Below are 13,061 nucleotides of genomic sequence, written 5' to 3' on the forward strand. Positions count from 1 at the left end.
TCATTCTGAACTCTAGATCTGACATATTACCAATGTCTGTATTGATTAGGTCCCTAGCCTTTGGTACTGCCTCTTGTTCTTTTTTGTGTGTTGAATTTTTCTATCTTGTCATTTTGTCCAGATAAGAGTATAGGAAGGAGCAAGTAAAATACTAAAAGGGTGGAAACAACCTCAGGAAAATATGCTTTAACCAAATTAGGAGAGATCCAAAATCGTAAGGGGGGAGAAAGGGGATAAAAAGAGGTTCAAAAAGGAAGAAAGAAAAAAAAAGAAAAGAATTTATAAAAAGAAAACAAATAAGAAAAATATAAAAAAGAAAAACTATATATATTAGATAAAGTAGTTAAAAAACGTTAAAAAAGAAAAAAGTAAAAGTTAAAAAAAAAAAGAACTTAACCAGAACACGAGAAAAAAAACAAAAAATGAAAAAGAAAAAAATCAAATTAACTGCAAAACAAAAAAAAATATCACAGGGAAAAAGCCATGAGAACCGTGCTTTGCTTTCTCCTCCTCTGGAATTCTGCCGCTCTCCTTGGTATTGAAACCTCACTCTTTGGTAGGTGAACTTGGTCTCGGCTGGATTTCTTGTTGATCTTCTGGGGGAGGGGCCTATTGTAGTGATTCTCAAGTGTCTTTGCCCCAGGCGGAATTGCACCGCCCTTATCAGCGGCCAGGGTGAGTTATCTGCTCGGGTTTGCTTTCAGGAGCTTTTGTTCCCTGAGCGCTTTCCGTAGAGTTCCAGAGGACGGGAATATAAATGGCGGCCTCCTGGTCTCTGGCCCGGAGGAGCCGAGAGCCCCAGGCCCCACTCCTCAGTGCGCCCTCAGAGAAAAGCGCCCTCCTAGTTACTCCCGTCTGCCTGACCTCCGGCCGTGCTCCGAGCTCACCTAGCCTGCAACCGGTTCAACGTAACACCGAGCTGCGAGCTTACTGTTGGCTCTGTCTCTGTAGCCGGCTTTCCCGTTCCAATACTCGCAAGCTCTGCGACACTCAGACACCCCCGATCCTTCTGTGACCCTGCGGGACCTGAGGCCACGCTGACCCCTCGTGGGCTTCGCCCCGGTTTAGCCTCTAGAGCGATGTCCCTCAGCGGAACAGACTTTTAAAAGTCCTGATTTTGTGCGCAGTTGCTCCGCCGCTTGCCGGGAGCCGGCCCCTCCCCCCGGGGTCTATCTTCCCATTGCTTTGGATTCACTTCTCCGCCGGTCCTACCTTTCAGAAAGTAGTTGTTTTTCTGTTTCCAGAATTGCTGTTCTTCTTCTCTTCAATCTGCCGATGGATTTTCAGGTGTTTGCAATCTTTAGATAAGCTATCTAGCTGATCTCCGGCTAGCTGAAGTAGTCTCAGTCTGCTACTTCTCCGCCATCTTCCTGGGTGGCCTCCATCTTCAAGTTTTTTGAGGAACTTCCGTATTCTTTCCTACAGTGGCTTTACCAACTTAAATTCCTTCCCATGGTGCATAATAGCTCCTTTTTTCCATATTCTTACCAACACTCATTGTTTCTTGTTTGTTTTTAGCCATTCTGACAGGTATAATGTGATATCTCATAGTGATATTCATTTGGATTTCCCTGATGACAGGTGATGTTGAGCGTATTTTCATGTGTCTGTTGGCCATTTATATGTCTTCTTTGGAAAAAAGTATATTCAAGTATTCTTCCCATTTTTTAATCAGGTTGTTTTTTTGTGATGAGTTGTATAAATTCTTTATAATATTTTGGATATTATTCCCTTATCAGATATATTGTTTGAAAATATCTTCTCCTCCTCAGTAGGTTGTCTTTTTGTTTTGTTGATGATTTCCTTTGATGTGCAGAAGCTTTTTATTTTGGTAGTCTCAATAGTTTATTTTTGCTTTTGTTTCCCTTGTCTTAGGAAACCTACCCAGAAAAATGTTGCTATGGGCAATGTAAGAGAAATTACTGCTTGTACGCTCTTATAGGATTTCTGTGGCCTCAGGTTTCACATTAGTTCTTTAATCCATTTTGAGTTTATTTTTATGTATGGTGGTAGAAAGTATTTCAGTTTCATTCTGTTACATGTAGCTATCCTGTTTTCCCAGCAACATTTATTGAAAAGGCTCCTTTCTCCATTGTATAGTCTTGCTTCCTTTGCTATAGATTAATCGACATATAATCATGTTTTTTTTTTTTCTCCCCTTGGAGTCTCTATTTTGTACCATTGATCTATGTGTCTTTTTTTGTGTGTAAGCATCATGTTGTTTTGATTATTATAGCTTTTTAGTATATTTTGAAATCTGGTATTGTGGTCCCTCCAGCTTTGTTCTTCTTTCTCAGGATGACTTCATTTATTCAGGGTCTTCTGTGGTTTCATACAAATTTTAGGAATATTTGTTCTAGTTTTGTGAAAAATGCTGTTGGTATTTTGACAGGGATTGCAGTGAATCTGAGGGTTACTTTGGGTATATGGGCATTATAAGAATATTAATTCTTTTAATCCATGATGGGAATTTTTTTCCATTTATTTGAGTCATCTTCAATTTTTTACCAGAGCTTTATAGTTTACAAAGTACAGGTCTTTTATCTTTTTGGCTAAGTTTATTTTAGATATTTTATGCTTCTTGGTGTAATTGTAAATGGTGTTGTTTTTTACATTTCTTTCTGTGACTTTGTTATTAGTGTATAGAAATGCTACCAATTTCTGGGTATTAATTTTGTATCTCATCACTTTATTGGATTTGTTTATTACTTCTAGTAATGTTTTGGTGTGGAAGACTTCTTAAAGTTAACATCAAATAAACTAGGAAAATTATTTTTATATTAGGCCAGAAAACAGTAGGAAATGTGACACAAGTTACTTAATAGCTATACACACATTTATCATGGTACACACATATTATCACTCTATTTATAAAAACTATATCATTAAAAATGAAAGTTATTATATATTGTTTACAAAGTGCTCATCTCTGTGTTAAAGGTCTATAATGTATTATATCAGTTAACTCTCAGAAAATCTATGTAAAATAGGCATTATTTTCCTGATATTGTAGTTGAAGAAACTGAACCTTAACAAGACTTAGTTATTTGCCTTAAATTACATAGGTTATAGATGATAGAGCAGGATTCCAACCAAATCATCTGACTCCAGGGTTATTTCTTAGGCTTCTCTCCATCCAACCTGTTCTAAAGGGTAGAACTTGCAAATAAGATCTAAACTCTATATAGTATAACCTAAAAATTTGGGGGAATGAATGAGTAAATGTTTGACATTCTCATCCTTAAAGGGCTGACAGTTGCATGAATGTCCTAAGAAAGTAAACCAAAAAGAGCTAATAATTTTTATCACTGAAGCACAGGGTGTTAAGTGTAATTATTTGGTTTAGAATCATAAAAAAAAAATGTCACTCAATACTGGCAGTGGTACTCTTAAAGGAATATTAGGGGTGGCTTCAGAGAGGTGGTAATTTTTATGTATTGATTCAAAGAAGAGTATGAGATACAAATATCAGAGGCTAAGCCTATGCAAAGGAAGAAAACAGGATGCACACAGGAGAGTTTAAAAAGATCTTTATAGCTAGACAATGAGAAGGGAGAAATGAGAAGTGAGCAAGTCAAGTATCTCAAAATGATATGCCTCTTAGTGTATGGTGAGAAGTTTGAATTTTGACTTTGAGAGTGACAAAAGGTCACTTAAGGATATTAGGTTTAAAGGTGATACAGGTGTCCCTTGCTTTTTGAATGTCTGCATGATGCCACTTTACTTTTATTAAGGAGTTACGTTAGTACTTGTTTTTGTTAACCAGAAGGAATCTGGAGAGGATTTTTGCTTTTAGGGAAAAAGATGAAAAACAAAAATAGCATTCAGTGTTTGTTTTGCAGCAAGCTTATATGGGAGCCCAGGGGGCCCAGAGCAGTGAGAATGGCCCTGCCAAGCTTGTTCCCAGGAACTACACTCAGCAGCTCAGCATCAAGCCGCCACAGCTTCGAACTGTGTCTGTGAGTATCTGTGCTTTATCTTGATTTATTTTGTGCATCTGTGACCATAAAAAGATGTGTCCTAAGGTATCAAAAGCCTAAAAAGTGTTATTTTATGAGGTCTGGGGACACTTAGAGATTTTTCTGTATAAATGAATGATGATTGCTTTTTCATTTACACCATTTCAGCTTATAAAAGTTTTCATAGAAAGACTCCACTTTTGAATAATGGGGGAAACTATTGTCGTATTGTGTCTTATAGTCATTCTACAGGTAGTATAGAAAACAAATTGGAAAAAACAAAATGGAGGTTAAGAAGATGATTAAAGATACTGGAATAATCAGACAGGAACTCAGGGCCTGAGGCAATAGCAATGGGTAATAGCAAGGAGGGTACATTTGAGTAATAAGTAAGATACATAATTGGGAGGACATATGATTCAGATGGGTTAGGATAAAGAAATTTTAAACAGAGACTTGCAGGTTTCTGATGTAGGTGAATAATTTTTTAAGGCAGGGAATAGAGTTGAGATATGGATATGAGAAGGAGATAAAGGATGAGGTATTCTACTTATGAAATATTAGATTACAGGTGTCAGGAAACTTTCCAAAATGGATATTTGTAATAGGCAGCTAATTATTACAGGGGGAAGTTATATAAGATTATCAGGTTAGAAATCAATAACGTGGAAAGTTGTCAAGCAATGGGACTAATAAAGATCATCCAAAGAATGTTACAAAGAAGGAAAAAAATGGAACAAGAGTATCTGATTATGGGACTGAGAAAGGAATGGCCAAAAACAGAAGGAAAATGAAGAAAGATTGACTTCAGACAAAAATGTAAGGAGTTCTGAAAAGAAAGGAGTGGTCAACGCATCAGAGATGATTAGTCAAATAAAGAATGAGTTGTATTTATTGCATTGGTCAAGTAGACCATCACTGGTGACATTATAGGAAAAATTTGTGAAGTGGTGAACATGGAAGCCAAATTCTAGCCAGTAGAGACATTAAAGTCTAGATAAAAATCCAGAATAAGAGGTGTACCTGGGTGACTCAACTGTTTAAGTGGCCAATTATTGATTTTGGCTCAGGTCATGATCTCAGGGCCATGAAATTGATTCCATGTCACCTCTCCCACCATGAGCAGGGAGTCTGCTGAGATTTGCTCCCTCTCTCTCTCTGCACCTCCCCCCAAATAAATACATAGAATCTTAAAAAAAATCTATGATAAAATAATTTGACCTCATAAGCACACAAAAATGTTCACAAGAAACAGTAAACAAGGTGAAATAAAGTACATATGGCAAAACCATTAATATATTAAAAAATTAGCCAATGGATAAGAAATTAAATGCATTAATGACAAAATATACAAAGGCTATGAACAGACAGTTCTTTGTGGAGACAATGCAAATTACCAGTAAATGTATGAAAAGTTTCTCAAGCTAACTAGAGGTGAGGGAAATATAAATTAAATACTGACAAAGAGTCTTTTTCAAGAAAACAAATAGATTAAAAACAACTAAAAAGAAGAGTGTTGCCTAGAGTTTAGAGAGCATCAGAGTCCTCTGACATACTCCTGGCAGAAGGATCATTTCAATGGAATTTTGAGAACATCAAACCCACAATATCTCTTGACATTTAAAATGTATGTACTTTTTCTTGACCCAGCAGTCCCATTTTGGGATTCTATCCAATAGAAATCAAACAATATATGGCATTATGATCAAGAATGTATATTTAGCATTGTTCATTTGAAGCAGTACAGGATACAATCTGCTAATTAATCGGTGGTTGAATGAATTATTGTGTTCATATAATAGATTAGCTCAGATCAATAGAATTTTTTTTTTTTAGAGATTTTATTTGTTATTGGTCAGAGAGAGATCACAAGCAAGCAGAGAGGCAGGCAGAGAGAGAGAGGGGAGAAGCAGACTCCCTGCTGAGCAGAGAGCCGAATGCAGGGCTTGATCTCAGGACCCTGAGACAATGACCTGAGCCAAAGGCAGAGGCTTAACCAACTGAGCCACCCAGGCTCCCCAATAGAACTTTTTTCAGTGATGGAAATGTTCTATATGTGAACCATCCAATATGACATATACTAGATATTTTGGGATATTTTGAGCAATTGAAATGTGGCTAGTATGACTAAGGGGCTCCATTTTAAGTTTTGTTTAATTTTAATTAATAAAAATTTAAATATAAATAGCTGTTTGCAGCTTGTAGCATTTGGGATGGCACAACTATAGTATATTACTTGGTTTCAAAAAGTAAGTTACATCTACATAATTTTACTTAGAGATTTATCTAGTTTAAAAATATAGTTCCTAAAAATGTGGTAATTTGATCTCATTTTGTTGTTTTTGTAAAAGTCAAGTGAAAATTCCCAACTCATATTTGTGTATATTTATGAGATCTAGAAAAAATGTAAAAAGATGAATTCAAACTTCTAACAACTTTGGCCTGTGAGTTTTGAGCGAAGGTGTTAAATGTTACCTAGAGGCCACTGCATTTAATTACTAGTCTGAAACTTGCCAAACTCCTTCCACTGTGTGTCAATTCATGAGTTTCCAGATACTGATGTCTCCATCATTCTGGAACCCAAAGTGAGAAAATGTATGAGAAGTTGTGATGTGGGTGAGACATAAAGCTTGTTATCTTTCAGCCATTTGGACTGTACATTTGTTTGTTATGGCAGTTGCTAAAACGGATACATGTTATAGAGGCTATATATGCTCAAAATTGGTAAAAAGACATAGCAGTTTGAAATTGTTATAATATATAAAAAGTGGCCAATAGAAGATTAGAATAACAGGACTTAAACAGGAAGATGGGTAAGAATATCATAAGCAAAAGTCCTCATTTTTTACAGTGAAAAAGACATGTATTCCAGCCTTGTAAATCAACAAATCAAGACAAAACTGAATTATTGGAATTTGGATACAGTGACGTAAGCTCAGAGGTGACTGAAAGAGGTTACCTATTAGAAGTGGGGCAGGGTAGGGCAATCCAGTCCCGATCCCTGTCTTACTATTAATGGGGCAAAGAACACATGACCCACTTCAACCTATGAGGGACTGGCCCGGGGTTAAAGCCATACCTCTGAACTTGCTCCCCAGGTCATCTTGCTTTATTGACACCTGTTACTTGAGTAACTTGGGGACAATTCCAGGCTGCCTGGGTCATCTGTAGATACCAATATGTTCTTCCTGAATAACAAGTGAGGTTCTAATCGGTAGGACCAGGGATCAGTCTTTTTCTCCAGTTTTGCTAGTAGCCCTTACCAAACATATAGTTCTCCTGTCTTTAGCCTCAGGATCTCTGCTATTCTGCCTTCATATGGCTTCTCTTCCTCCACTGACTTGAATCCCTCCCCCAACTCCCAATCTCTACAACTTTATAGACATTCATGGAGGGTAGTCTTCCCAACTGACTCCTAGGTGTTGACTGACACCTTGAATTTCCACCGTAGCACTCTTCTTCCTGATGAATGCTGTCTCAACCTGAGGCTGAGTAAATCCAGAATGAAGATGAAGCTGGCAACATCCTTGGACACTGTACCAAGGTCCCTGGCTGGCTCCTATGGTTTTGTCAACTTTTTGTATTCCTTATGCATGAGTCTCTGTTGGTTCCAAGTTGCTGTGACTGGCATGTATATATTATTACTAAGAACTGAGTTATATATGTTATTATAATGTATAAATCTTTTTGCATGTTTTTGTGTAAATTTTTAATGGAATTCTTTTTTTTTAAAGATTTTTATTTATTTATTTATTTGTCAGAGAGCGAGAGGGAGAGGAGTGAGCACAGGCAGACAGAATGGCAAGCAGAGGCAGAGGGAGAAGCAGGCTCCCTGCAGAGCAAGGATCCCGATGTGAGACTTGATCCCAGGATGCTGGGATCATGACCTGAGCCGAAGGCAGCTGCTTAACCAACTGAGCCACTCAGGCGTCCCTTTGTGTCAATTTTTAATAAGGCAAGTACTATAAGAGAATGTTTTCTTAAAATAGAATGAAGCAAAAAGGAAGAACAAAGTTAACACACTGCATACAAGTCCCAAGTCTGCTTTGATTAAATCTCTTCTGTCTCTGTCTTACCTCTTAAAGTCAAGTACGGTAATGAGTTTAAAGTGTATGCCTCTAAATGGTTTGTCTAGATATCATTATAGTATCACTAAGAGTGCGTATATGAGTTTATGATGTGTTGATTTCTGTCTCCTCAGGAGCATTAATCATTCAATTTTTAATATTTGGCTTCCTGAATAGATGAATAGGAATATCTTATTCTCATGTTGTTTTTTCTATCTTTGAAAGTGAGAATGAATTTTATTTACTTAATAACCAGTTTCCCACTCTTACCACTCTTGTTCAACATAGTATTAGAAGTCCTAGCAACAGCAATCAGGCAGCAAAGAGAAATAAAATGTATTCAAATTGACAATGAAGAAGTCAAACTCCCTGTCTTCGCAGATGACATGATACTTTATATGGAAAACCCAAAAGACTCCATCCCCCAAACTACTAGAACTCATACAGTAATGTGGCAGTATACAAAATCAATGTACAGAAATCAGTTTCTTTCTTACACACTAACAATGAAAAAATAGAATCGATTCCATTTACTATAGCACCAAGAATTAGAAGATACCTGGGAATAAACCCAACCAAAGAGGTAAAAGATCTGTACTTGAGGAACTACAGAACTCTCAAGAAAGAAACTGAAGAAGACAAAAAGATGGAAGATCATTCTATGCTCATGGATCAGAAAAATAAACATTATTAAAATGTCTATATTACCTAGAGCAATCTATACTTTCAATGACATTCAGATCAAAATTTTACTGGCATTTTTCAAAGAGCTGGAACAAACAATCCTAAAATTTGTATGGAATTCGAAGAGACCCCGAGTTGCTAAGGAAATGTTGAAAAAGAGAAAGAAAACTGGGGACATCACATTGCCTGATTTCAAGCTTTACTACAAAGCTGTGATCAGCAAGGCATCATGGTACTGGCACAAAAACAGACATATAGACCAGTGGAACAGAGTAGAGAGCCCAGATGTGGACCCTCAACTCTATGGTCAAATAATCTTTGACAAAGCCGGAAAATATATACAGTGGAAGAAAGACAGTCTCTTCCATAAATGGTGCTGGGAAAATTGGACAGCTATATGTAGAAGAATGAAACTTAACCATTCTCTTACATTCTCATGTCAAAAAATGGGCAGAAGACATGAACAGACACTTTTCTAAAGAAGACATACAAATAGCTAACAGACACATGAAACAAGATTCATCAGCATTAGCCATCAGGGAGATTCAAATCAAAACCACATTGAGATTCCACCTTACATCAGTTAGAATGGCCAAAATCAACAAGGCAGTAAGCAACAAGTGTTGGAGAGGATGTGGCAAAAGGGGAACCCTCTTACACTGTGGGTGGGAATGCAAGTTGGTGCAGCCACTTTAGAAAACACTGTTTTCTAAACATTAGAAAATATTAAATTAATATTTAATTTATAATTTATTAGACAAATAAATAAATAAAATCTATTAATTGAATTAATATTCTATGAAAAATAGAGCTTCCCTATGGCCCTGCAATTGCACTACTGGGTATTTACCCCAAAGATACAGATGTAGTGAATGGAAGGGCCATTTGTACCCCAATGTTCATAGCAGCAATGGCCACAGTCGCCAAACTGTGGAAAGAACCAAGGTGCCCTTCACCAGATGAATGGATAAGGAAGATGTGGTCCATATACACTCTGGAGTATTATGCCTCCATCAGAAAGGATGAATATCCAACTTTTGTACCAACATGAATGGGACTGAAAGAGATTATGCTGAGTGAAGTAAGTCCGGCAGAGAGAGTCAATTACCACATGGTTTCACTTATTTGTGGAGCATAAGGAATAACACGGAGGACATGGGGAGGAGAAGGGAGTTGGGGGAAATTGGAGGGGGAGATGAACCATGAGAGACTGTGGACTCTAAGAAATAAACTGAGGATTTGGAGGGGAGGGGTGGTCGGAGGTCGGGTGAGTCTGGTGGTGGGTCTTAAGGAGGGCACATATTGCATTGGAGCACTGGGTGTGGTGCATAAACAACGAATTCTGGAATGCTGAAAAGAAATTTTAAAAAAATAAAAAAAAATGAACACGATAAGTTAAAAAATAACCAGTTTATATCTTTGTCATTTTTCTAGTGGTATGTTTGTGTTTTTATTCAATTTTAAAAGCTCTTTATTTTAAAATTTCGATTAACTTTTGCTTGTCATATAGAGGCAGATAGTTTTTCCAGGGTAAACTTCAACTTCTACTTTTATATATTTTGAAAATTCAAAATGCATCCCTGTCAATCACCCTCTCTTTAAGAATTTTCCTTTCAAGTTTGAAAAGGCTTTTCTTAGTTTCAAGAGTAGATATGGTACAATATTATAGGCAAGTTTATCACACTGTTTTATAAAATAAAATAGGCATGTGTTAAAGTGGAATTAAAATAAAATCCTCAAGTTCTCTGAAGTGGGATGGTGAAAAGAAAAGAAAATTAAAATTCTCTCATGCATTAAATTTTAATAATATATATAGCTCAACTTCTCTTTCATGCTCAAACGTACATTTTGTAAGGCAAAAAAAGAAATAAATAAATAAAAATAAAAAAGTCTCAGAAGAGTAGGAATAAACATTTGCCTCTTCAATGAGAGATCCAGACAATAGACTCTATAGAAGACTGAAGAAAGATTATAGTTCCATGTTTCGAATTACTTTTTGGCCGGATGTAGACCTTTCCATTTCACATTAAAGGAATCAATGATCTTATTACTCTCTCCTTCCTTGAGCTATTGGCTTGTAAAATCCTTGTCCTGTAGGATTGCCCCAGCAGAAGGGCAGGGCAGGAGCCCAGAGGCAGAGGCGAGCCCCGTGGCCACAGGTGGGAGCCAGTCATCAGGGAAGAAAATTCTCCTTACCTCTAATAAGGGACTCAGGCCCGAGGGAATCTGATGAAATGCATTTGTTTACAAATTTCGAACAGCTCTCCAGCAGCTTTTTTTCCACCCTGATAAATACGATTTCAAGAAATAGTCTCCTAAAGTCTCAAGTTTGAAAACACTTCCTTTGGGAATGCGAACAAGAGAAAGGTATTGCCTCTACACTACACTGTGTTACTTCTTTTCTACCTGCCTTCTCTCACCTCTTCCCCTCTTCTGTGCAGTGTAGTGTTAGGGAGTCTCGCATGCTAAAATCTTTACTGTATCCACAATTCAGAGGAAAATGATTATGAAATAAAATCACTCCCTGTTAGTTTCACAACAATCAACCACCTTTGCGGGCTTATCCCAAGTCACCTTTCAGTTTCTGGGGTTAAATATTTACCAGGTGTTGTTAGGTGTGGCTTTTTAGCTGCCTGTTTTTGCAGATTTGGAGACTTGCGGCAATTTCTTGTGCTCACTTGACCTTGATAAGAGATGGAGGGGATTACCTTCAAGGGCCAAGTGTGAATTCTTCTTCTTTTTTCTTTTTTTTCTTTTACACTTAGTTCTTTCTACCCACATTACCAGTTTTAGGAGATTAGTTACCTTGTTTTGTAAAATTAACTACTGCTAGTATTAGATTAGGAAAGGTTGTTTTTGTTTTTGTTTTGTTTTGTTTTTTAGCGAATTTATTTTGCAAGACACAATTCAATATGTCTCTTATAACTGTTTTTCAGATTAAATTCTCTCTCTGTTTCGAAGGACCATATTTTTATCTGGCATATTCTTGGCCTAATGATAGAAGAAATAAGTTTATTGCTTACATAACCATGTGAATCAGACATGGGAAATACATATTAAATTATCTAATTCATCCTTCTGCCAGTTCTGTATTATTCCCTAAAGTCCATTGGTCTATTTTTTAGACTTGTTACATGATTCATTAATGTAATTTAACCAGCATTTCTTATTTTCTTTAGTTATGTGTGAATTGACACACATATAGTAAGTTCAGCCTTCATTAATATTTGCTGATTATAAAAAGAAAACATTAATATTGCCTTTCACTTTTCTAGTTATTCTCCATGTATATACATAATTTTTAAAAATCTGTACTGTCAGCCACATAGTGTTATATCTATTACGAGATGAGAAGATTCGGTTCAGATAACTTACATCTTCACAATGATATAGCTAGTAACTTATCCAGTGTGGAATAAGGTCTATGATTTTAAAATTCAAATTGACAACTGCCTGATGAAAAAAAAATGTAAATTGAGAAAACAATTAAAAAATAAAAGATACTAAACCGAACTTTGATTTACAATCCATCAAGCGTACTGAAAGTTTGGAAGAATTAAAACTCATTTTTTCTTTGTTTATTTATCATTTTTACTCTTTTTGAGTTTTGGTAAACACATAGAATTATGTAACCACAACTACCATCAAAACATAGAACAGTTCCATCATTCCTCATATTTTCCTCATGCTATGTCTTACCCCATTCCTAACTGCTAGAAACCACTGACCCTGTCCCATGAGGCTATACTTCTGTATAATATAATGTCACATAAATGGAGCCATGCATATGTAGCTTTTTGAGTCTGGCTTCTTTAACTGGGCATAATGCATTTGAAATTCATGCTTCTGTGGAATGTCCTTTTTATTGTTTTGTTTGTTCCTTTTTATTGCTAAGTAGAATTCCACTGTGTGTGTGTGTGTGTGTGTGTGTGTGTGTGTGTGGTCATGCATTTCCCAGTTGAGGGACCTTTAAGTTGGTCTCTGTTTTTGGTGATTACAAGTCAGATTGGTATAATGTTCATGTACGTGTTCTTGTATGAATCTAGGTTTTTATTTCAAGCATGTAAGTACCTAAGGGTGGGATTGCGGGGTTGGATGGTCAGTATATGTTTAGCTTCATAAGAAACTGCCAAACTAATTTCCAAACTGACTTTATTATTTTGCATTCCTAGCAGTAATATGTGAAATTTCAAGCTGTTCTGAATCCTTCAGTTCGTCTTTCTTTCTTCCTTCCTTCCTTCCTTCCTTTCCCTTCCTTCCTTCCTTCCTTTCCCTTCCTTCCTTCCTTTCTTTCTTTCTCCTTTCTTTCTTTCTTTCTTTCTTTCTTTCTTTCTTTCTTTCTTTCTTTCTT

This window comes from Mustela nigripes, chromosome 5 (assembly GCF_022355385.1).
Source record: "Mustela nigripes isolate SB6536 chromosome 5, MUSNIG.SB6536, whole genome shotgun sequence".
Lineage (NCBI taxonomy): Eukaryota > Metazoa > Chordata > Mammalia > Carnivora > Mustelidae > Mustela > Mustela nigripes.